Source organism: Triturus cristatus, chromosome 12 (genome assembly GCF_964204655.1).
Source record: "Triturus cristatus chromosome 12, aTriCri1.1, whole genome shotgun sequence".
Classification (NCBI taxonomy): Eukaryota; Metazoa; Chordata; class Amphibia; order Caudata; family Salamandridae; genus Triturus; species Triturus cristatus.
The window spans coordinates 519,173,672-519,197,743 of NC_140595.1; the positions used below are offsets into that span (position 1 = coordinate 519,173,672).

General features: G+C 47.1%; 1 protein-coding gene across 4 annotated transcripts in view; it reads right to left on the reverse strand.

Annotated features, from left to right (window-relative positions):
* Positions 1 to 21,062, reverse strand: part of LOC146776170 (uncharacterized) — a 160,745-nt gene extending 139,683 nt beyond the window's left edge. For 2 of the 4 annotated variants that reach the window (XM_085638316.1, XM_085638317.1), the window contains exon 1: positions 20,898 to 21,062. The gene's annotated coding sequence lies outside the window, so the exon portion shown is untranslated. The remainder of the gene's footprint in view (positions 1 to 20,897) is intronic. The other 2 variants (XM_085638318.1, XM_085638315.1) reach the window with 1 other exon arrangement.
* Positions 21,063 to 24,072: the final 3,010 nt, after the last annotated feature.

Here is a 24,072-nt window from a genome sequence, read left to right on the forward strand (position 1 = left end):
ACTTTCGAAAATCTGCATCTTTATGTTTTTCACGCTATACATGAAAATTTAGAAAAAACATAGGATGTAAATCAATTTCACTTTGTATAGTATGGCAAGTTAAAAACGTTTCTCCAATCATCAAGTATAGTTTTCTTCACAATGATTTACCATTCATTTTTAGGTCTCACCTAGGCAGCATTTGCGCTGTCCTTGAGACATCCTGTATAAAAGTATGGGAGTTGAAGCTCTGCCAATTTTCTGCCTCTCTTTTCAATTGGCTCCTCTTACTGTCCTTTGTAAATGATAGCTTGATTTGCGAATAGGCTTAGTAGTACCTCCTTAGTACAGCCTTTTCTCCTTTAGAACCTCCAATGAGCACTATTTTATTCATGCCTTTCTCCTAGCTGCTGTTGCAGACACGATAATCTCTTCCGCGTTATAAGCAGTGTGGCACTCCTTTGTCTTTTTAACAATGGCGACCACACCTTTGTTTTCTTCAGCGAGGCTCGCCAAACTATTTTTAGATCGAGCCTAGAGGCAGCGAGCATGCTGTATAGCAGTATGTACTTGTAGCCCCGCCCACATGTCATTGTCCTTTGTAAATGCTAGCTTCTGATTGGTTAATAGGCTTTTCAGTGCCGTCTTGTTTTCATTTGTATCCTCCCATGAGGACTGGCCCTTTTACTTTGGTGGTTACATGTATGCTTTAATTAGAGCCTGGGAGAGCTATTTTCTCAATTGGGTTTCTTCTGTCTGCGGGACACGCTCGGGGTCTCTCACAACATTTGTTTTTATTTTTTACTTTAAGCAGCACAGCAGCCTCAGATTCGATAATGGCTGACATGCTTTTCTTTTACCTGAACATGGGCGCGCTTGTTTTGTTATATTGGTGACCACGGCCCTGCGCCTTTAAACATATAATTGCTCATATTTCAAGCAGCTGTGTACTGTTTCGCTTAGGTAGTTTATGATGCTCACTAGGGACCTCTAGGAGCAGCTTGCTGTACTGCACCTAGCCATGCAGTGCTGGTGCCTTGCTCACTAGGGAGCTCTAGGAGCAGCTTGAGGTACTACAATGAGAAACCATTCTGGTTCCTGGCTCACTACTCATGCATTTGCAATGCACTAGGTCTCGCATTACTGAAAATATGAGCTATTGGCGTTGTATTTGGAACGCCAATACCTCAAACTATCAGTAATGTGAGACCTATTGCATTGCAAATGCTCGGTTCAATATTATATGCTTTTAAAAAGCAGCACAGGTGGCCTGCTGTGCCGCTTGCGATATAACTTACAATACTGACAAAAGTTTTTCCTTCAGCGCGGCCGCCCAACTTCGTTCTCTCCCTTTCTCACCCCATGCACATTTGCAATCCAATAAGTCTCGCATTACTTAACGTTCGAGCTATTGGCATTGCAAATAATAATGCAACACCAACAGCTCAAGCTTTCAGCAATGCGAGACCTATTGCATTGCACATGCTTGTTCAATTTCTCCCATATGTGGAACACGACAAAGCTGTATAGGCAGATCATAGGCACTTTAAAAATGACCTGACACAAATGACTGAAAAGATTGAATGACCCGCAAGCACAAAGACTAGAGATGACATGGCATGTATTCCCCCACAGTGGGCTACAGCTGTACTATACAGGACAATTATACAACCACTAACCATCAATAAACCAATCTGTAAGTCTGACCCTCAGAAAGTAGCAATCCAACTAGCTTAGACCAAGGCTCCAATGGATAATTTTTTTTCAGTCTACTATTTCCAAAAGTTAACATCTCCTCCACTTGATTTCCATGAGCTACAATGGTTTTCCTAAGCACCATTTGTTAAATGTTTTCTCCCCCCCCCCCCAAAAGAAATCTGCACAAAGCTTTTTTTTGCTATTCATCCTCAGTGCTCGAACTCTCATAAAAATGTTATTTAGACTTGCAAGTCTAGTAACTTGAATAATCTACTCGACCTAACCCATTAACTGGCCTCAAAGTGTGTGATCCTAGGCAAATATTGTCTTATGGAGCACCCTTTTCCTTCATTATCACTAAGAGTGCACCTTCAGATACGCAAGTTCACCATTTCTGCTGTACAAAAAAACCCACCATTTACTAAATGTTTGCTCAGTGTATAAGAATTGAGCCCACATAGGGGACGCGCGATACCTGGCTTGCTTGCCTCTTGGTTCATTAATAGCATTGTCATCTGGGCAAGAGCACAAATATTTCCTAGTTCATGTTTAAAAACTCACTTTCTATAAACATAACTAAAGCATGATGTGGTAATGCACTGTCATTTACAGATAGCACATTTTCCATTGAAATGGGCACAAAAAGTTCCCACCAACATGGAGTTTTATTGATAAAACTATATGGAGCATAAACAATGTTTGGAAATTAAGTTCCAGGAAAAATATTTAACATTTGAACATCACCGAGTAAAGTGTTCTGATTTGTTTTGATCCTATAAAATTCTTTTTTTCACCACAGAATTACAAACAGGTGTCTTCATAACTAGTGGAATATATTTGAAATATTTCAACAGTTCACCAGTTCACTTATTAGTGTTGTGTTAGAACAAACGACTGAACTCTTAAAGCCTCTCATTTCACATGCTGTGTACAGTGCCATTGTCACACAGGTCCCTTTACAAAGCACTAAATTCTGTCACAGAAAGAATAGTAAAGTAGAAAGACAAACTGACTTTTTACCTCGGTCTCAAAAACCCAAACAAATGTGACAAGATTAGATATAAAAGCACATTTATTGCTCGTTCACTTTATTAGCAAACAGAACGGGCGAGTAGGCCCTAAAAATAACTCTTCCTGATTAAATCCGGCTCGCCATATCGGGTGGATTTTTCAAGCCCTGATCCTTTTGAAATGACAAAAAAAAAATGTAGGTCGAGCCTATGGCAGTGCGCATGCGCTGCATAGGAAATTGACCTCTTGGAATCACTTCAGCTTCAGGAGAAGCTCGGGAATGTGGTGCTCACACACCGTTGGTCTTTGCGTCTGGCTTTAGCACGCAATTGGTGCAGGGGCCATCTGGTTTTAATCAGCATGTGCGCGCTTGGTGTAAATGCAGTCTTTCTCCCCCCGTTTGCAGGACATGGTTGTAATTAAATGTAGAGTCAGGGTCCTGAAGTTTGATGTTTACATAGTGCTGCTGCATCCTCTTCTCCTCTGAATGTACGCATTTATTTTAGCGCAATCAGAGATCACTACACAAAAGTGTTGGAATTAGGTTTAAACTTGAATGCATGAATGAAATTTAATTGAATGAAATTGTTCCAATAATCAAGCATATTAAGCAGACTAAAGGAATGGGGGAAACGCTTCTAAATCGCGTCGCCCTGATTTTCTTTGAAATGCTTGTTTTCTGCGCAAACACACACAGTGAGCGAGGCTTTTCAGTCTGAGTCGGCTCTCCGCCTCTGATCCCCTGAGGGCTCTAGGGCCTACCTCTGCCTCAGTTACACAAGCGGGAGGGGCTGGCCTTGAGCTACCCAACTGTATTTATTTCTCCACCGAGATTCTAGGGAATTGTGCAGTGTAACAGCACACTTCAGGGGAAGTGTTATGCAGTGTACAGACTTGTGTTCCAACCCCCCTCTCTGCCCTCCATTGACAGGTGAGGCAGGAACGCGCCCTCCTGCACAAGACGTGTGAAGGGCACGGCGCAGAGCTTGCAGCCACAGGAAACTAAAAAAAACAGCTGAGAACACAGTGTGCTGTTCCTCCGTCCCGAAGTCTGTTTGCTCGTCGCAGTGACCAGGAGAGCTCTGGGAAGCACGTGCCCGAGCCTCGCTACCAAGTACACTGCAATGTACCGCCATGTGTGATACACAACACTATCCAGGTGGGCGCCTTGTTTACCACTGCTGTCCCACGGGCCACAGCAGCACTACATTCCAATTGTGTAACCTGATTACTCATTTTTTTTCACGCGGTTCATTAAAGCGCTAGGACAAACAGAGTTCAGGCCAAATGGTCATGGGTTTGAAACGCACGCAAAGTTTTATTTTACACTCCTTCGCAAAAGTCTTTGGAAAAAGCTGCGCCTTGCGATGGTTACATAACTTTGTGTCATTCGCTTTGGTGACAGTGTCTGTATTATGCAACTATTAACGGCAAGAACATATTTCTGCTAAAGGTAGACGCACCATCAGGAAACTGGCTCAATTAAGCTGGCTTAGGGATATCGGTCAAAAATTGAAGGGTGTTCCGTCCTTCCAACCCATGGTGCCCAGTCTCATTCAGCATTGGGAAGAGCTGTGAACAGGGCCACTGCTGGCTCTACTTTAGGACCCACATCGCCATCAGCTGACGTGTTATGCTATTCGCAGTTTGTAAAGCAGCAAGCACCATTGTTATGTCTTCGTAACACATTCTCTTCTCTCTGGGCGCTTTGTGGACATCGCGGCCATTAAACCCCGCTTGAAAATGGACAGCGCTGTCATTAAACCCTGGACTGACAGTGCGACCATTGAACTCAGTCAGAGACGGACAGCGCGGACTTTATACCACTTTGGCAAGTATCGCATGGGGAAAAGGATACCAAAATAAAACGACACTCGTGTGAAGCATTTATCATGAATTAGAGTGCCTGCAAAGTATTTTTTATTGTTACGGTCTCGCAGCCTTTTTATGTTTTTGGTGGTAATCTGGCAGAATTACAGGCTGTAAATTACCACCGTGTAGTTAGTCGGCAGCCTGCCCAAATTCATTCTCTACTTTGCTGCAAGTTAAGTTTAAATTACTTGATGCATTGTTGGGCGGTGTGTTCGCTCACGCTTTCATGGGCTGTTAAATCTACAAATGCACTGTGGGTATAAATTACCACCAATGATTGATGGCGAGGCAGAGAAAACATTGCCATATGCCACCCGTGATTTAGTGTCCCGCCGAGCTCTCTGCACCCACGGGGTGACGGGACGAACATCTGGAAATGTCCAGCCCACTTTCTGCCCACTGGTGTGATCTCCTGCATTCATGCCATTGAGAATGGTAGAAAACCATTATGTTATGGCTAAACTGGCTAATTTTTTTCATTAGACCCAAAGGTTTCTTCTGCAGGTGTTGGAATAGCAGAATTGTATTTAGCAGTGCTCGTTGTTACGAATAGATCAGGCTAGCCATGTTTTTTTGTATCAGGGATGATATAATTGTGTGCTGCGTTTTTTGTTTTTACCAGACATTGCATAACATCTCCATGTTATCCTGCAGACATGTCCTGCTCCTCTGTTGCTGCCTCTCGGGCTCTGTGGCGTGGCCATTGGAGGAGGGGGCAGGGGTCGCTGTATCTCCTTTGCAGCTCCCTTCTGCTAAATCCTTCTTAACTTTCCAGAGACTTATGAGGTAGTCGGGCTGGCTGAGACACTCTTGGTTACACAGGGTGTCCGTTCCATTTTGCAACACTTCTTCGGTCAGCCTGTTAATTCATAAATGCATTTAAGAATTATCAGGATGACAAAATAAATGCTGCAAAATGATTCGGATGGATACATCTGCCAGTGGATTCCTCACCTTGTGAATATCCCCTGCGCCAGCAACATTCGGAAACTTTTGTAGCAGTCCACGCCGATGAGGTCGAAGACGACGTCACAGAGACACGGCTCCGCTCGTGACTCCGCTGACGTCACCGGCTCCATAAGAAGACCTCGTCGGCGTGATGACTTCAGTTCCCTTTTTTCCGCGCCGTCAACGCCAACGGATTTCGGGAATTGCTGTTGGTAGCTTCACTGTTGCTTTGTGTTTTTCTGGGTTTCTCTTTCGAGAAATATGTCGACAAGGAAGTCGGGCTTCAAGCCCTGTCAGGAATGTGGCAAGCACATGTCAATTACAGACCCACATGAAGACTGTTTGGTGTCTCTCGTCCGACCATGATGTGGATGGTTGTTCTTGTTGCCGGAAGAGGAGTTCTAAGGCTCTTAAAGAAAGGGAGGTGAAGCTTTTCATCGCCAGGATAAAGAAAGAAAAAAAAGAGAGGAAGGAGAAAGTCGAGGTCGGCGTCCAAATCGACTTCGGGACATGCTTCGAGAGGCAAGAAGCATAAGAAGAAGAGGAGGCATTCTTCACGGCATCACTCCGATAAGAGTTCGGCTCCGAAGTCGAAGTCGCCAGCTCGGCGTCGGAGGGAATCCGTGTCTCCTTCTCCAGTCCCGGCCTCACCTCTAGTTCCTTCTTCTCCGGTGGCTTCGCTGGCTCCGGCTTCATCTCCGGTTCCGGTGATATCCCCGACACCGGCTTCATCTCCGGCTGCGGATTCATCTCCGGCCCCGGTTGAGGATCTTCCAGTCCCGGGTGAGCCTGCGACGCCGCTTATTCCACCGTCGGCAGGCCCGAGTCCGGTGATGCCTGACCAGTACCCTGCTTTCCCTGGACCAGGTCAGTACCCCTCGCACTATCTGAATGCGATGTATGGGGTGTTTGAGGGCCATGTATACCACTGGTGCACCTGCGGGTCCGATTGGTCCAATGGCTTTTAACTTGGGAGTGCCGCAGGCCTATCCTCAAGCTCCATTCATGCCGTTCTTTCAAGCGACGCAGTCTTGGCATCTGCCGGCGCCGAGGACATCGACTCCGCTTCCCTCTTCACCGGCACCGGCTCGACCTCGTTCGACACCGGCTGCTCCTGTGGATCCACGTTCGACGCCGCTGCCGGCGCCGTCGGATTCGATCCAGAAGGAAAGCACAGAGAGTGGTGGATGAAAGGAGGTATCTTTTGGAGGAAGCTGAACCTGAAGAGGGAGAGTTGGTTGAGTCAGATGAGGTGTATGAGGAGCTAAAAGACGCAAGTGGTTTGGATTTGTCTCTGGAGTGGGAGATCACTCCTCCATCAGATGAGCCCTCAAAGGATGCAGCGCCGTATCATGCGGTTATCAGGAAGGCTGCAGAGCTGCTTGATCTCCAGTTGCCAGCTACGGAGTTTAAGTCAAATATATTAACTGAGGTTTTGCATTCTCCTACGGCGGTGTCAGAGCCATTGCTGCCCTTCATGGAGGCTATTGTTGACCCTGTGTTAGAGGTCTGGCGTAAGCCTTTTTCTGCTCCTGCGGTTTCCAAGACTGTTGCTAGGAGATACAGAGCAGCCCCAGGGGACCCTGAGTTTTTAACATCACACCCTTCACCTGAGAGTCTGGTGATTCAGGCAGCTTGTTCGGGGAAGTCCAGGGGTGCTTTTCCTCAGATGCCCGGTGACAGAGAGGCTAAGAAACTAGATCAGTCGGCCAAGAAGGTCTTTTCATCGGCCAGCATGGCACTTAAAATCGACAAATGCAACTTGCCTCTTGGGACGATATGTGCATGCGCTTATGGATTCGGCTAAGAAACTGGCGCCGAAACTGTCTGAGGAGGATAGGGCTGGATTCAATGAGATCTTGTCGGATGCCCAGGCAGCTGCACGCCAGGTGATCCAGAGTCGATTGGACACAGCGGATTAGGTGGAGAGAGTCATGGGATCTTCTGTCGCCACAAGAAGGAGTGCATGGTTAAGATCTTCGGAGTTTTCACAGGATGTGCAATCGACTCTTTTGGACCTGCCATTTGATGGATCTGGCCTGTTTGGCAAAAAGGCAGATGCTGCAAGGCAACAGCTAAATCTCTGGGCCTGCAGTCTCAGTCGAGGGGGTCTTTTAAAAGATAGAGGGTTCAGAAGGATATCTTTTCGAACCTATAGGCAGACCCAGCAGCAGCAAGGTTCCTCGTCTAGAGGTTACAGAGGAAGAATCAGGGGTCGCTCACGTGGCAGTCAGCTCTCCTCCTCCTCTTCCTCCTCAGCCCCTCCCACCACCGCAAAGCAGCCCTAGATCCGCCATTCCGGATCGTGCTGGTCCTGTGGGGGGCCGGCTTACCCATTTTCTGCAAGATTGGGAGTCTGTAACTACAGATCTCTGGGTTCTGGATCTTGTAGAAAATGGGTACCCCCTTCCCTTTTGCGAGTTCCCTACGAATTACCCTCCTTGTCAAGGTGCTTGCTCGGAGGACCACCGTCTTCTCCTACAGGAAGTCCTGAAGCTGGTTCAAAAAGGTGCGATAGAGGTGGTTCCAGAGCAGGAGAGGGGTCGGGGATGCTACTCCTGGTATTTCCTGATCCCCAAAAAGGATGGCAAATTGCGTCCGATACTGGACCTCAGAATCTTGAACTTTTACCTGAAACAGGAGAAGTTCAAGATGCTCACCCTTGCGCAGGTTCTTCAAGCGCTGAATCAGGAGGACTGGATGGTGTCGCTCGACTTGCAGGATGCGTATTTTCACATCCCCATCCTGAAGTCGCACAGGAAGTATCTCCGGTTTACGGTAGGGTCGTAACATCAGTTTGCTGTCCTTCCGTTTGGTCTTACTTCGGCACCTCAAGTCTTCACGAAGGTGATGGCAGTGGTGGCAGCCCATCTCAGAAGGTCGGGGGCCTCGGTTTTCCATTATTTGGACGACTGGCTGATCAAGGCGGAGTCGCCGGAGAAGGGGCTGCGTCATCTGCAGGATACAACTCAGCTGTTGTACAAATTGGGTTTTTCGATAAACGTGCCCAAGTCTCACCTGGTGCCCTCTCAGCGCAACCTGTTCATAGGTGCGGTACTGGACACTACTGTTTGTCTAGCATTCCCTCCTCCTCAAAGGATTCTCGACATACAGGAAAGGATTCCTTTATTTTGCAACGGAGCGGTCGTTCCAGTTCTGAAGGTCCTTCGCCTGCTCGGTCTGTTTGCCTCCTGCATCCTGTTGGTCAACCATGCACGCTGGCACATGAGGGCGCTCCAGTGGTGTCTCCGCAAGCAGTGGTATCAGCACAAGGGAGATCTCAGGGAGTCTGTGAGGATCTCCAGAGAAGCTGCAGCGGATCTATCTTGGTGGAGTGTGGAGGGCAATCTGTCCCAAGGAAAGCCCTTCCATCTACCTCCATCGGTGACAACAGTGATAACGGATGCATCCACCTTAGGGTGGGGTGCTCATCTGGGGGATCTGGAGATCAAGGGTCTTTGGTCTCCAGAGGAAAGGTTGCTTCACATCAACCTTCCGGAATTGCGGGCGATTCGTTTGGCGCTCAAGGCCTTCCTCCCTTCCCTTCGCGGTCAGTCTGTTCAAGTCCTGACGGACAACACTACCGCGATGTGGTATATAAACAAACAGGGAGGAGTGGGGTCTCTTTGTCTCTGCAGAGAGGCCCTGCGTCTATGGTCCTGGGCTCAGGACCATCAGATTTGTCTAATGGCAAATCATCTGGCCGGGGTGCTGAACGTACGTGCGGACAGTCTCAGTCGGCAGTTCTCCGCCGATCACGAGTGGAGGCTTCACCCGGAGGTAGTTCGTCGGATGTGTGGGGGGGGGGGGGGGGGGGGGGGGGGGGACTCCTCGGGTGGACCTGTTTGCCACTCACGAGAATGCTCCCTGCCCGTCATTCTGCAGTCTCCAGTATCCGATGCAGGGAGAGTTGGGGGGATGCGTTTCAGATGAGTTGGGGCTCACGACTCCTTTACGCGTTTCCTCCCATACCCTTGATTCCTCGGGTTCTGAGGAAGATTCGCCAAGACCGGGCCCAAGTTATATTGATGGCCCCGGGTTGGCCAAGAAGGGTGTGGTACACAGATCTTCTCCACCTCTCCTCGTGCCCTCCGCTCCGTCTCCCTCTGAGGGCAGACCTCCTCTCGCAGTCGGAGGGGCAGGTTCTACACCCCCACCTCCAGAGCTTACACCTTCATGCCTGGAGATTGAACGGGGCAACCTGAATTCTTTCTCTCTCCCGCCGGATGTGGTGGATGTTATTTTATCGGCCAGGCGACACTCCACCAAATCTATATACTCATATAGGTGGTCTAAATGTGTGCTTTGGTGCGGAGAGAGGTCCATTGATCCCTTGAAGGCTCGTTTGTCTAACATTCTACAATTTGCCCTTTCTCTTGCTCAGCAAGGCTTTGCTGTGGCTACTGTGAAAGGATATTTGTCGGATTTCCTTTATTTGCCAGATCAGCCGTCATTATTCAAATCACCTATTGTTCTTCGTTTTATAAAGGGCCTTACAAACAAGTTTCCTCCAACTCCTTTTATTATGCCTCAATGGGACTTAAACCTTGTATTAACTTATCTTATGGGTTCTCCCTTCGAGCCCTTACACAAATGTCCCTTGAGGCTGTTGTCCTTTAAGACGTTATTCCTCATTGCAATCACCTCGGCAAGGAGGGTAAGTGAGCTTCAAGCTCTGAGTTCAAAACCCCCATTCTTGACTGTTCATGCTGAACGAATGGTACTCAGGACCAGGGCTGCCTTTTTGCCTAAGGTGGTAACTCCCTTCCATCTGGGGCAGTCCATTACCCGTCCTTCCTTCTATCCTCCCCCTTCCAAGGAGGAGCGGCTTCACCGCTTGGACCCAAGAGGGCAGTGAGCTTCTACCTGGACAGGACAAAGGACTTCAGGGTTGATGACCAGCTCTTCGTGGGCTTTGCTGGCTGCAGGAAAGGTCGAGCGGTGCACAAGCGCATCCTTTCCAGGTGGATTGTCTTGTGCATCAAGATTTGCTACTCCCTGGCTGGTAAGGAACCTCCGGAGGGTTTGAGAGCTCATTCCACTAGAGCAAAGTCTTCCACGTCTGCTTGGTCTAGGGGTGTTCCTGTGGAGGACATTTGTAGGGCGGCAACTTGGGCCTCCCTCCACACCTTCGCAAAACATTATTGCTTAGACACCGAGGTGAGGAGGGACGGACACTTTGCGCGATCCGTCCTTCAGGACTTTCTGGTATAGAAGGGTGGACACCCTCCTCCGGGAGTGGGAACTGCTGTGGAATCTATTCACAAGGTGAGGAATCCACTGGCAGATGTATCCATCAGAAGAACAAGTTACTTACCTTCGGTAACGCTTTTTCTGGTGGATACAGTATCTGCCTGTGGATTCCTCACTGACCCACCCGACTCCCCGTTGTCCATCCTTCTATACCTGTAATTCTATTGATGGTATTTCAAATGTGTTTTGTTACTGTCAAAGGCATTATGTTTTTTCTTGTGCCTTGCTATTTATTCTCCACACTGTGTGTGTTACTTTGCATATCATGTACTGTGTATACTGTGTATATATTGCTGTCAGTCCGTCCGTGTGCCTCAAAGGCACGGAAAAAAGGGCGGAACTGACGTCATCACGCCGACGAGGTCTTCCTATGGAGCCGGTGACGTCAGCGGAGTTGCGTCTCTGCGACGTCGTCTTCGACCTCATCGGCGTGGACTGCTACAAAAGTTTCCGAATGTTGCTGGCGCAGGGGATATTCACAAGGTGAGGAATCCACAGGCAGATACTGTATCCACCAGAAAAAGCGTTACGGAAGGTAAGTAACTTGTTCAACAGATTCGCTTTGTAACCAAATGTGTCTCAGCCAGACGGTCTGCCTCTGGAAAGCTTTTAAGGCAGCTCTGATCACAGCGCCTCCGGCAGAGCCCAGAACTTGAAAACTAATTATCTGCTGAGTGCAGGAAGCACAGAGCACTCCGTTAACAAAAAGAAACATTGGGGAATAAAAGTAACAATATACCATCTCACATGCAAGCTTAAATCAAATCTGTTAGAAATCTTTTCAATTACACTGCAGTCTTTTTTTAACCTCTTTAGAGGTTCCTTTCCACACTGACCAGTTTGCCTCCCTTTTTCTACCAATTACATCCAAACACCACGACACTAGTGGTAAATGTAAACCTCTTATATCTCCAATTTTAATGTCTTAGAAGGTCCCAAAGGTGTGTGCGAGTGTGTACATGGGAGGAGCTGTATGGGGTATGTTTGTGTGTATCTGTGTATTCTTTCTGCCTGTGGGTGTAAAACTTTGCAAGCATGGCGGTCTACCTACGCGTGCTAATGGCCATCTGTTTGCTCTGAATAGTGCACGCATGTGTTTATCGGTGTGTTTATTTGTTGTATGGCTCTTCAATCCCTGGCAAAATATGCACCCAGGATAATATCCTGCATAGCTAAAACTTATAAGGTCCCGAAAGGCGAAACCTATTGGCTATGCCAATGCTTGTTTAATAAATGTCGTCCTCTACTTTAACATCTTTATTGCTGTATCTTAAACTTTTCTTTTGGACTTTATTCACATGTTGTCAAATTCTGCTAATGTGTCCTCGTTCTCTGGCTTCTTTCTCACGGTGCATTTTTTTTTTTTAACATACATCACCTTTAACTGTACCCATCATCTTCTAAATGTAAATATATGCCAAGCAACTTAGTCTCCAGATTACAACCTCAACATAAGTCGCTGTTATGTCAAGAATACTTCCTTATAGGATACTGGAATATTGAGGTGGGGAGGGGTGATGATGGATGAGAGAATTGTATGATGGGTGTGTGGAATCTCGAAGGGAACGGTTAGGCAGACTCAGATGGTAGTTTGTGGAGGCTGTACTTGTTTGTACCCGTCCGATCCTTATATAAATGAACCGTCTTGAATGCTGAACATACATGGTGGAATTCTTCATGAGGCCAGAACAGGCTGCTACTACAGGGGGTTGGATTATAGAGGGGCCCCGCAACTCATCTCCTTATATGCAGATGATCTGCTCCTGTTCCTGGAGAATGCGGCGGAGGCACTGGACGGAGCGGAGCGAATCCTTGCGCGATCCTCCCTGTCCTTGCCGGAGCAGGACAGGGAGGAGGGTACCCCCCGACATGTACTGGCGTATATTACGCTGCAGCAGAGGCTGGTTATCAGAGACTTATCTCTGGAGGAGCAGACGTTCCGGCAATGCTGGAATCGATCGCAACGTCGGGCCGGGGTGCGGCGACCGTATGCGCCGGAGATCCCACTGGGAATGGTAACGGCGCTCCCGCATGGCGGAGACTGGTCGGGATTGCAGGTGTGGGAGGAGGCGGGCCTCCAAATGTTGGGTGACTTATACGAAGAGGGAGCGCTGGTCCCTTACCAAACGCTGCAAGAGTGCTTCGACCTTCCGAGGGGAGACTACCTGATGCATGCGGCGGTGACAAGTGCGATGCAGGCGCATTGGGGAGCGGGGCTCTTGGAACCCACTACATCCGCAGCCTGCCAGTACACCATGATGTCTGCTGGCACTTATAAGGCGGTGACTTGTCTGTACTACAGAATGTTGCGTGAGACTCTGCGGCCGCTGGCGGCACTAAAGGCGAAATGGGAGCTGGAAGTGCAGACAGGTCCCTGACGCTACGTGGGCGGGGATAGTGCGGCGAGCTCGGAAAAGTACCAGAAACGCACGCTTTCAGCTGATACATTTTTATATCCTCCACAGGGCCTACCTTACACCGAGTAACCTTGGGAAGTATTTCGGGGTGGCAGATGCGGCGTGCCCTAGGTGTGGAACGGTGGGAGCGGAGCTGGGGCATATGCTGTGGGACTGCCCTCACCTGCAAGACTACTGGAGGGCGATAGGCGAAATGCTGACCGAGGTGACGGACAGGGACTTACAATACACCAAGGCGGTTTGTGTCCTACACTGGTTTCCTCACACACCCAAAAACAAGAATACAAGTAGATTTATCGACATGGGCCTCTTATTAGCTAAAAGGGAGGTGACGAGACTCTGGAAGTCAAAAGCGGGCCCCACACACGGGAGGTGGGCCAAGGAGCTACAGAAATGGGCGGCGAGTGAAAGCACGCTTCGATACCAACTAGCGACTCGCAAGGCTGATGACAGGGCGCTGGCGGCTGCCACGGCATGGGAGGGATTGGTGCAGGCCCTGCGCAATAGTGTGATCGAGGAGGACGGGACGCCATCCGAGTCCGAGGGGGTCCCCCGGAGCATTCCACCCACACAAACACAGTGAATAGTTATGTACTTCTGAATTGTACCCCAGACTAAATGCGAGGACCGGGAACAGTCGCAGTCGCGGGCGGCGGGGAGGGAGGGGGACGGGGGGGGGGAAGAAAACTCTAAAGCGGAACGTAGCCACCCTACCGTGTTAGCGGCAAAATTAAAGTTCAAAATATATTTCAGCATAATGATACCCTGAACATCGCTGCTCGGCCTCCGGGATCTGGGCTCTTGAGCTGTGTACGGCTGTCTAAATGGCCACGGGACATATGGCATTAATAAAAGCGATGCAGGCAAAGTAAGAATGTATGCTGCTGATATTATTGTTCTGCAATAAAAACGGTTTTACAAAAAAATGGTGGAATTCTTCATAACAAAATTGGCAACAAGCTGGAGGACATCACGGAAGAAATGAGCACGCACAGAATGGTTCACAGTGCCAAAATTCATGGGCGAACATGAACCACAGAGAAAGCAGGTGTATTAATCATCGGCGCATACGCTGGCAAGAAAAACTGCGAGTAACTTACTACTGAATGTATTCTATTTGGTGCTGAATCGGTTTCCACTGTCTTGGGAGATCTCGACTCACGCACCTAATACAGCTATCCTGGCCGCGCAACTGAATCTGTAAGCCGCTACTGCTTTACACGCATGTGACGTGATTGTGCGAGGCTTAACAGAAGTAGCAAGGCGCTGCGCGAGGCATAATAAGAGCAGAAGACATGATTACGCACGGCATATAGCGGCCATATCAAATTGGACAGCAAAAGACGACAGCAACACAACGCGATGGTGTAAGCAGACAGCCACCTTTGGTGAAGTGTGAACGCTCGCAAAAGTTTGTGCACAAATTAAGGAGTCATCAGTACAGCGTTTTGCTTTAAATGTGCAAAATCTTCGTATTCGCTTTACTTTACAACACATTTCACCATGGATGTGGATATTAAGCCAGCTTGTTTCACGAGTGCCCAGAGGAGTTTTTATCTGAAATACTAACTCTACGGTGAGAACAAGAAATTGTACAAATAATTTTGATAAAGGAGTAAATATTTATTATGTGGTGAAGAATGGACAGTGGTTTATTACATTTTGACATACACTGAACAATCCCACATAATATACATGTATCTTCATTTGTGTCCTGTATTGTTTTTTATAATGAGCCAGCAAACATTTGCATAATGCTCTCTGCAGGCATTTTGATCTTATAGGATCGGACCCGGTTTTGAGATGATTGAAAGGAAACAGTACTTCCTTAATTATACGGAAAAAACTGATTTTTATGGTAAAATGTACTCGAACACAAGAAACACATTCTTTTGCGTTCGTTGGGCCCACAAGTACTGAAAACTTACAACCAAATTTACAAAACTGTTACAGGAAGTGGTGATAGTAATGTTTTCAGTATTGTGTTGGATAATTTTGATACTCAATTTGCCCCCAAAGGTTTGGATTCGTATAACAAGGTGCAAGTTTATATAAAAAAAAAAAAAAAAAAAAAAAACACAACTGAAGTCAGAGTAAATCAACAACTAGGTTAGAAAATTACGAAACATGGCAACAGATTGTGCTATTGGTAGAAAATCTGATCAGGTGGTTATGCATGCCTCAAATCCTGCAATTTAAGGCTATGTATGAATGGGGATGCATGCCGTGCTTGCAATTTTGCGCAAAGCAGACATCTAGTAGATGTGCGAGTGCATTGAGGAAAGAGGTATATGAACAGTCCGAGATGGTTGCTAAAAAGAAGAAAGAACAAAAACAGAAATATGCAGGGAATACACCTAGAAGTATGAGAGTATACAAAGAACCACCCAAGTGCTATAGGCGTGGAAGTGCTGAGCATTTGGGAAATCATGTCCTTCTAAAGAGTGAAGTATAGCACATGTGGCATTCATTAAGCAAAAGGTATGCAGGAGGAGAACAAAATCAGCTAAATGTGTAAGAGAGAATGAAGAATCCGATGGTGACACTAATAGTACTGATGGAGGCAGATGAGAATGTTGTTCAGAGTTCAAGACAAAACTGGTTTTGAGTGTTATAGATGAACGCTTCATTGAGCAAAACAAGCCTGAGTGTTGTATAAAGATTGGGGGAGTTGGTATCAAAATCTATGCGGATTCCAGCTCACCTCATACTATTATAAATTAAGCTGTATGGGGGGGGGGGGGGGGGGGGGAGTACTTTGTGGATAAAGTGGGTTTGAAACTATTTCCTCCTATCAATCAGATTGTTACGAAGGATAAATTTATTTCCTCAAAATGACATGGTGCTGTTGGTTCAAATTTGAACTTAAAAATCGTAGTACATATGGGAAACTGTTTCTGAGAAGGGTCCATCTGTGCTTGGTTGGATAAGAATTATTAACACATTATCCTTGATTCAAATGGTAGATACAGGTATTAGGTATTAGTTATGGATGATGGTGTGAAAGTAGGGGATACAATAGTTGTTTTTTAAAATCACTCTGTATTTGAGAAAATATTGGCATCCTGTGTGGATTCAAACATAAAATCAGACTCAAGGAAGGGGTTCTACTGAAAATGCATAAAGTTAGAAACATCTTCTTACCATTAAGAGAAGATGTAGCCAACAAACTGGAGGTTGCAGGAAGAATAGAACCAATAGAGGCATTCATGGGTTTCACCTCTGGTGGTGGCACGTAAGAGTAACGGTAAACTGAGGTTGTGCGTTGATTTATGCCATGGCAACAACATTAAAGGTGACCAATTTTCCCTGCCTAAGATAAACGAAATGCTGTTGCTAAAAGGGGGCACGTGGTTATCGACTGATTTATCTGCTGCGTATCACCACATACCATGGTCTAGTAACAGTAAAGGGTATACTGCATTTATGTCACAAAGATGGTATTATCAATTTAGGAGGATGCCATTCAGAATGGCATCAGTGGCTGGCATTTTTCAACTGCTAATGCACCAATTATTTGGTAACATCTCGGTGCAAACTTTTTTCAAGATGACATACTTGTGTACGGGAAAAACAGGTTCGAGCATGACAACATTTTGGATTAAGAGTTGAGAATTTTGGGTTCATCATTGAATATTCAATGTGTACATTTGTGGAGAGCAGCGCTACCCATTTAGGGCAAGTAATTAATGGTGATGGCATTAAGTCTACTCTGATTGATTCCATTTCCAGAGCACCAGCTCTACCTGGAAGAATGCGTTCAGGCCATTTATAGGTTTGCAGAAGTCTGCTCAAAGTAGATTTTAAACTTCATGGCAAAACTTACAGCATACGCCAAATATTAAAAAAAAAATAAGAGTAAGTTTGATTGGTCACCTGATTGCGAGTCGGATATTTGTAGTGTGAAAGAGTGCATAACATATGTGGCTTCATTAAAAAGATTTGACCCAGATGCACACAGTGTAATTGCCACAGAAGCAAGCAGCAAGAGGTTGGATACTGTCCAACCCAGGTGGAGAGGGATGGGAAGCAAAATGTGGTTGCCTATGGCTCCAGATCACCTACAGAAGAAAAACATTGAAAAAGAAACACTGACTTGTGTTTGGGCAACAGATCATTTTACAGTGCTTGTGTGGGAAAAATGTTTCACATTAAGGTGTGATCAGAAACCATTAGTTAAAGTGCTTACACCTGAAGACACCATCAATACATCAGCCAGGGTGGCGAAATTGTCTGACTGAAGGACTACAATACAATTAGAAAGTATCATTTGTTCCTGGCAAAGAAAATGTGATTGCTGGCTCCTTATAGATAATGCCTAAACGGAAATGTGTGAAGATGAATTTGGGAAATCCGACCAAATTGCATATGTAAATAACCAAGGAGACACTTGTATCAAAAGAGACATATGGAAGGCAGAGTACACAGAAGAGGTGTTGACCAAGGTTAGTGAACATCTTGACAAGGTGTGGCCAAGCAAGGTAGAAATGGGAAACTTGATAAAAACCTTTCATGAGCTAGGAACTTGAGTGTGTGGGTGGGTGGGGGGGGGGGGGGGAAGAGTACATATGGAGAGGGGTGAGTAATTCCACCAAAAGGTTTGAGGAAATAAGTGGTGAATTTACGTCATTGTGCACATTTTGGCATTGTCAACACTAAACAGGCCGTTCAAGCATCATTCTGGTGGCCTGAGATGGACACAGAAATAAGAGATCTACGTTTGTGACTGTGAGGTCTATAAAACAGCTGACAAATCCTTAGTCACGTTGAGACCTCCAATTTGCGCAAGTCATGTACTTAATTCCCCATGCGAGTGTGTAGCTATTAACATTATGGGATCAATAGGAACGGAACACAAGTTTAGATATGTTGTACAGATGGCCTATGTAGGAAGCTGACTCTGTATATACTATACAAAAACGAGGTATAGTGTACACAGTCAAGTGGAACCCCAAACGTAGGCAGAGGTAAAAGTAAATAGTACCTTACTCTCCATTTGTGGTAGTGTGGGCGAGCGTTAAGGCTGTATCAGAGGGTAGTGTTAAGCATTTGTTGTACACACTCAATCAGTAAATAATGACAGTCTGTGGGTGAACAAGTCGGTGTTCACAGGGGACAAAGTCTTTTCTTTGGAAGGCAGGGCAGGGCAGGTCCTCTTGGTTCTTGAGGTTGCTGGCTGCAGGACACAGGAATTTCGATTCTGCAGGTTGGGGGGGGCCCAATTGGTTGTTTCTTGTCTGAGGAGGCAAGGTTCGGGGGTGCCCCTAAATACTAGATTTAAGGACTTTACGGATAAGTCATGGTTGGGACCAATGGGTCCTACAAGATGGCGGGGACTGAGTTGTGCTTCACCTCGCCTCCCCCACCTGAGGGGTGGAGTTGGCAAAGGTGGGCACATCTCCCTTCCTCACTTGGTTTTCCCGTCGGTTCTCCCGCCCAAAGTGGGGGGTCAGAACCTGTGGGGACCAGTAGCTGGAAGCAGCAAATGGCCTGGGGAAGCTCACAAAGGCGGGAAGCCTTTGACGCTTCGCCTTCGTGGATCCTGTCGGAGGAGGCTTGGCACCTCTTCCATGGATGTGCATTGTTTCAAACCCCAGAGTGTAGCTGGCTCTCTACCCAGGGGTCCAACGACATGTCTGGTGGTGACAACTGGGGAGCAGCCACTCAGCCTGGACACTAGTGTTAGGACATTATTCAGGGGGCATCTCTAAGATGCCCTATGTGTGCATTTTTCATTAAATCCCACACTGGCATCAGTGAGGGTTTAATGTGCTGAGGAGTTTGATAAACTACTCAGTTTTCAGTAAAGCCATTATGGTAAACTTCCAGCACCATATACTCTTAATGGCATTACTGCACTTACAATGTCTAAGAATTGGCTTAGACACTGTAGGGGTACAGGGCTCATGCACCTGTACACTCACCACTGGTATAGTGCACCCAGCTAGAGGGGTGGCTGAACTGTGCCAGGGCAGTGGGTTGGAGGCATGGCACAAAGGGATGTGTGCCATGTCCACTCTTCACTTTGTTCTGCATCGAAACACGCAGCATGCAAAGGCAGTGTGTGTAAAGGTACAGGGCCTGCAAGGGTGGCACAATAAGTGCTGCAGCCCTTACAGTCCTTCTCTGGTCACAGTGCTCCGAGTACCTGTGGTACCATTTACCAGGGGATGACCTGTGGCCAGAGAGTGGCAATTGGGTTTTGTTTTCGATGCAGTTTTAGGGAAAGAACATAGGCCCTGGGTACCCGTTTGGCAGGAGCCCAGGGCACACTCAGTCAAAGTACATCAGCAATTCAGCAAAAAGTGGGGGCAAGCATGCAAAAGGAGGGCACTTTCTTACAGCCTATTCTTAAAACTGTGGAGAAAGTTGACTAATGAGTTTTTGCATTTCTAGATCAGTTATTTTTGTTGGAAGGTATTCCAGCAAATGTACTTAGTGATAAGGGGGTGCAATTTACATCCATTAAACCCAAAGAATACTTTGAGAGAATAGGTATTAAGCTGAGTACAACTGCATTGTACAACACAAGCAGCAATGATATGGTTGAGCGCTTCAGAGTAATAAAGAACGCCATTCAGTGTGCTGTAAAAAAAACTAAGTGTATGGGAGACTCAGCTGGAGAAGGTGGTTTGGTTGTTCAGAGTATCAGAGTGGGAAGTCACAGGGTATTCTTTTGTTTTAATGAGAGGCAGAAACCCAAGTACGTGTGGTTGAAGGATTATATATCTGGTAATTTGCCTCGATAATAAATTGTGTATTTTATTGTATAGCTGGTAAAATGACACAAATGCATATATGTGCAATTCTAACATATTTTGCTATTTACATCCTAGCATGGAGAAGGTGTCAAAAGGCTCCAAATATTCTTAAAAAACCCCACTTCTATTAGTCAGACTGTGGATAATTGCATGTGTAAGTAAGGCCTGCCTAACCAGAATAGCATGTTGTCAATGTATTTGATTGCATTTTAAAAACAGGAACAGACCGTAGCTGTAGTGTTTAAATATGTATAGACATATATAAACATTGCCAATTTAATAAAATAATTCTGAGGCGCGGCATTAAAAAGCTTGAAGACCACAGCTCTAGGGGAACGGTTAGGCAGACTCCGATGGTACTTTGTGAAGGCTGTACCTGTTTGCACAGGTCTACTCCTTATATGAATAACGATGGCTTAAACCAGACCGAGTGGTGGAATTCTTCATAACAGGCGCTCCATGGATACAAGGATGACCATAAACGTAATCTTTCGGAAAGCACTACAAATTCAAATCCTGCAGTGGCTCCTCTTGGAATTAAATTTCTAGTACTGGAAAGCTCGGGGATAACGACCCAATGGGCAGTGTTTCGAAATGCGTGGATGTGATGGCAGACAGACTGTAAAGATTCGTGGAATACTGGTTAGCCGTCTCATGAATCGGTGGGAATGGCGGGAGGTCTGCTATTGCAGACTGGGTAAAGGGGCCCTCGGACTGGAAGAACAACAGCCTGGATGAAGGCCCTACCACACCATGGGCGCCATCCGTATCATCACCCAATGGCCGTGTACGGAGCCTGAAAGAAGCAACGGCAGAACAACAATGTAAACAGGTACAGGCTGGGGTTTCTCCGCGGCTCAAGAGCTGCAGCCTCCTTTGTCCGTTGGTGGCTGCACGCTCCGTGGGCCTTGAGCTGACTTGACCTATGCGCCCAAGATGGTCAGCAAGGATCTCTTACCTGCTTATTGATGCGGTCCGTACCGCTGTGGCTCCGCCTGAAAGGTGGGAGTGTGTTGTCTCCTGCTCAGGGATTGAGGCTCGGCGGTTGTTCGTAACTCGCCCTCCCGCACGGCTAATGGAATGAGAGGCGGTCACAGAAAGCGATAGAAGGGGGAAAGGCGATAGAGCTGAAGGTGGCAAGAGCGCCGTCAAGTCAAAGCGAGCGTGAGAGCGCCACCTATGGAGCACCAACCAAATGCACAGCCGACTGCTCAATTACAGTAGTTCAGACTAGAGAAATATCGCAGATCTAATTTGCGCCTAGACAACGGTGTTACTTTATCCTGAACTTTATATACTTGTTATTCCAAAAAACTGCTTCGGCGTCTTCAACTGAACGAGGAGGGTTTTGAAAAACAATAGGTAACAGACATTTTACTATGCCAGTAAATTAAGGGCTCCGAAGGCCTTTAACACTGATGTCCTTTTTCTATGTCTTAAAATGGGAACTTGTTAGAAGTAAGATGGTGGTGGGGATAGTAATTAAAGACGGACTAAAGAGACGACGGGGCTTTCGTAGATCAGGACTTTTTAGGTCTCGGCTAGCGAAGGCTGCGCTTGCGCAGTCTCGGTCGCGAGATTTAACGTTTTAGAAGTGGGGCTTTAACCCGCCCCTCTTCTTCCCTCTTCTCCATTGGCTGGCCTCTTAAATGCTGGTCAGCCATTGGAGAAGAGCTTTGTCTCTCCAAAGAAGCCCCGTCTTTTTCGGATTCGGGGCGTGCTTTTTCTTTCTTTGTCTCCCATGGAATGTAAACATTCCAGCCAATGGCAAGAGGAGAGAAAAAAAAACACGCCCTGAATCCGAAAACACCGCTGCGTTTCTCCGAGGCATTTTTGCTTGACCTCGGAGAAAGGCGGTGGTGTTAATGGCGTCCTCTCCCCCTGCTCTTGGCTCCCGTGTTCGGCTGCTGCTCTGGTCTTCTCCCCCGTGTTGTTATACCAATCTTAGGCAGGGGTCCTCCGTTGTCACTCTATTTTCATATCTGAGAATTGCTTTCATGAAAAGTCCGTCGATATATTTTAAGATGGCGACATCCAGAGCGCACATATTCAACCCTCTTTCCGTGTCTTAAGCGCACGCTGTGTCCTGTATCAACTACACGAACCTTCGTCGCCGCAGCAACCGCGATTTGGCTTCCTGCGTCCACGTGATGACGCTTGAACTAAGATGACGCGTGAGCACCAGCCGCCCGCGCGAGCCTCCCCAGGGACAGCCGCTAACTGTGGCAACAAAGACGTCACGGAAGTTAGAGAGTGCTTTGCAGTGCGACCCCCAGCGGGAATAGGGAGAGGAGACGTCTCTGTGAGGACACCAGCAAGAGACTTGGAGGGGCTGCATATGGGTTTGGAAGCAGGAGAAGCGACAAAACTGCTTTAAAGCAAAGGCACCGAAAAGAATAAGTCACTGTTTACTGTAATATGCGTAACTTCCGTCCCCGAGTATCCCTGGTTTAGAGCAACAGAGTTCCAAGGTCCCTGTGTTTGTTTTACATAACCAGCTCTTCTACTTCTGTTGTAATCGAAGAGGTTAAAGGTCAAAGAACAAAGGACTACCCGTGAAAACAGCGGTTAGGCGGCTAGAGGAATGTTATCGTTTTTATTCTGGTTTTATTTGTCTTGGATGTTCGTTTTAATGAGGCAGTCTTAACTATCCTGCCCCCACCAGGAATATAGCAGTGCTTAATTTGTAAAAGAATAGGTGCCGGGGCTCACATTTTCTTCAGAAGCCTGCCGCTTCTGAATGCCTGGGTTGTTTCTCTGTGCTGGTCCATGTATACTTGCCGTGCACCAGTTATTTATGCATTATGTATGCGGCCTCAGATGATAATATAACCAGGAACAACACTTTTAATGTTTATGTGTTTGGAAAAATGAAACGCGACTCAGACTTGCTAGAAGTCGAGCCTTTGACATACAGACTGCATACAAATTAAAGCAGTAAAGCCTTAACTCTCTGAGCTATGCCGCACTTTCGATTGAACCCTCTATATTAGTCATTCCAGTAGTGTAGTAAGGGTGACATGAGCCGAAGCCAATCATGGAAAGTAGTCCTCCACGTCCCTTTTAGAAAGTAAAGTGCTGACATAATATACCAACGAGTTAAATCTTTTAATTTCATTTTGTAACGTCCTGGCTTTCTCGGGGTTGGGACCAACAGACGACGGACCAGAGAAATGGAGGTTTAAGGATGATTTAATAAACAGATAAACAACTACAGACAACAAAGAATACCGGTACTGGAATCACCAGTTAAAGTACGATACCCATTCACAGCTCGTCTAACCGTCCTCCGCATGCACACCGGACCCGGTATGCTCCAACGGAGGGCACAGTGCTAAGCAGTGGCCGACAATGCCACTCGACCGCTGTGAAGGGTAGTTCCAAGGTTGTGGAATCTTCGGGGAGGGAGGGGGGGGGGGCACGTGGGAGTCACCCGGCCGGGCTCTCTACCACCTGGGAACAGCCGCTCTACCAGTATCCCCCAGAGTACTGCCACAACACAAAAACGCTGGGAACACTTCCTAGTGTGCGTCTCTTGTATCCGGGTTTAAGTTATGATACCCAAGGTGATGCAGAGAATGGATGGGAGCAGCCGCTCTACCTATCCCAGTTCTCCTACGAGTGTCGATGGCTAAGACGCGGAAACACCTCCTGGATAGCGTCTTAGCTCTAGGCGTGTGTTTACCCAAGTAACGAGGGTGGGGAGCTTCGGCTCGCACCCACCTCGTTTTCTCCAATTGTCAGGCCGTTGGGAGCTTCGGCTCGACCAACGGTACCTGTGCCCAATGACGTTGAATACGGCTCTCAGAACGGGACAGGACACGGGCAGGAAGCACACGCAGCACCTCTCCTCCGCTCCTTAGAATGTTCCTTCCGCCGCTCAACTCTCCAACGGGTCCGTGTACCTCAACCAGGTACTCCGGTAAAGATCAGAATATCCGACGCCGAGTCCCAGTGATCTTCTCCTTAAGTAGTACTCTTGGCGTTGTATAACCATGACTCTTGAGTTGCATAACACGAAAACTAGGCGTTACCCTTGGTGTTATGTAACCAGAACTCTTGAGTTGCATAAGGCACTGTTGCCGGAGGGCATTCTGGGAGTTGTAGTCCGCTCTCCTCCAAGCGCACCAGGT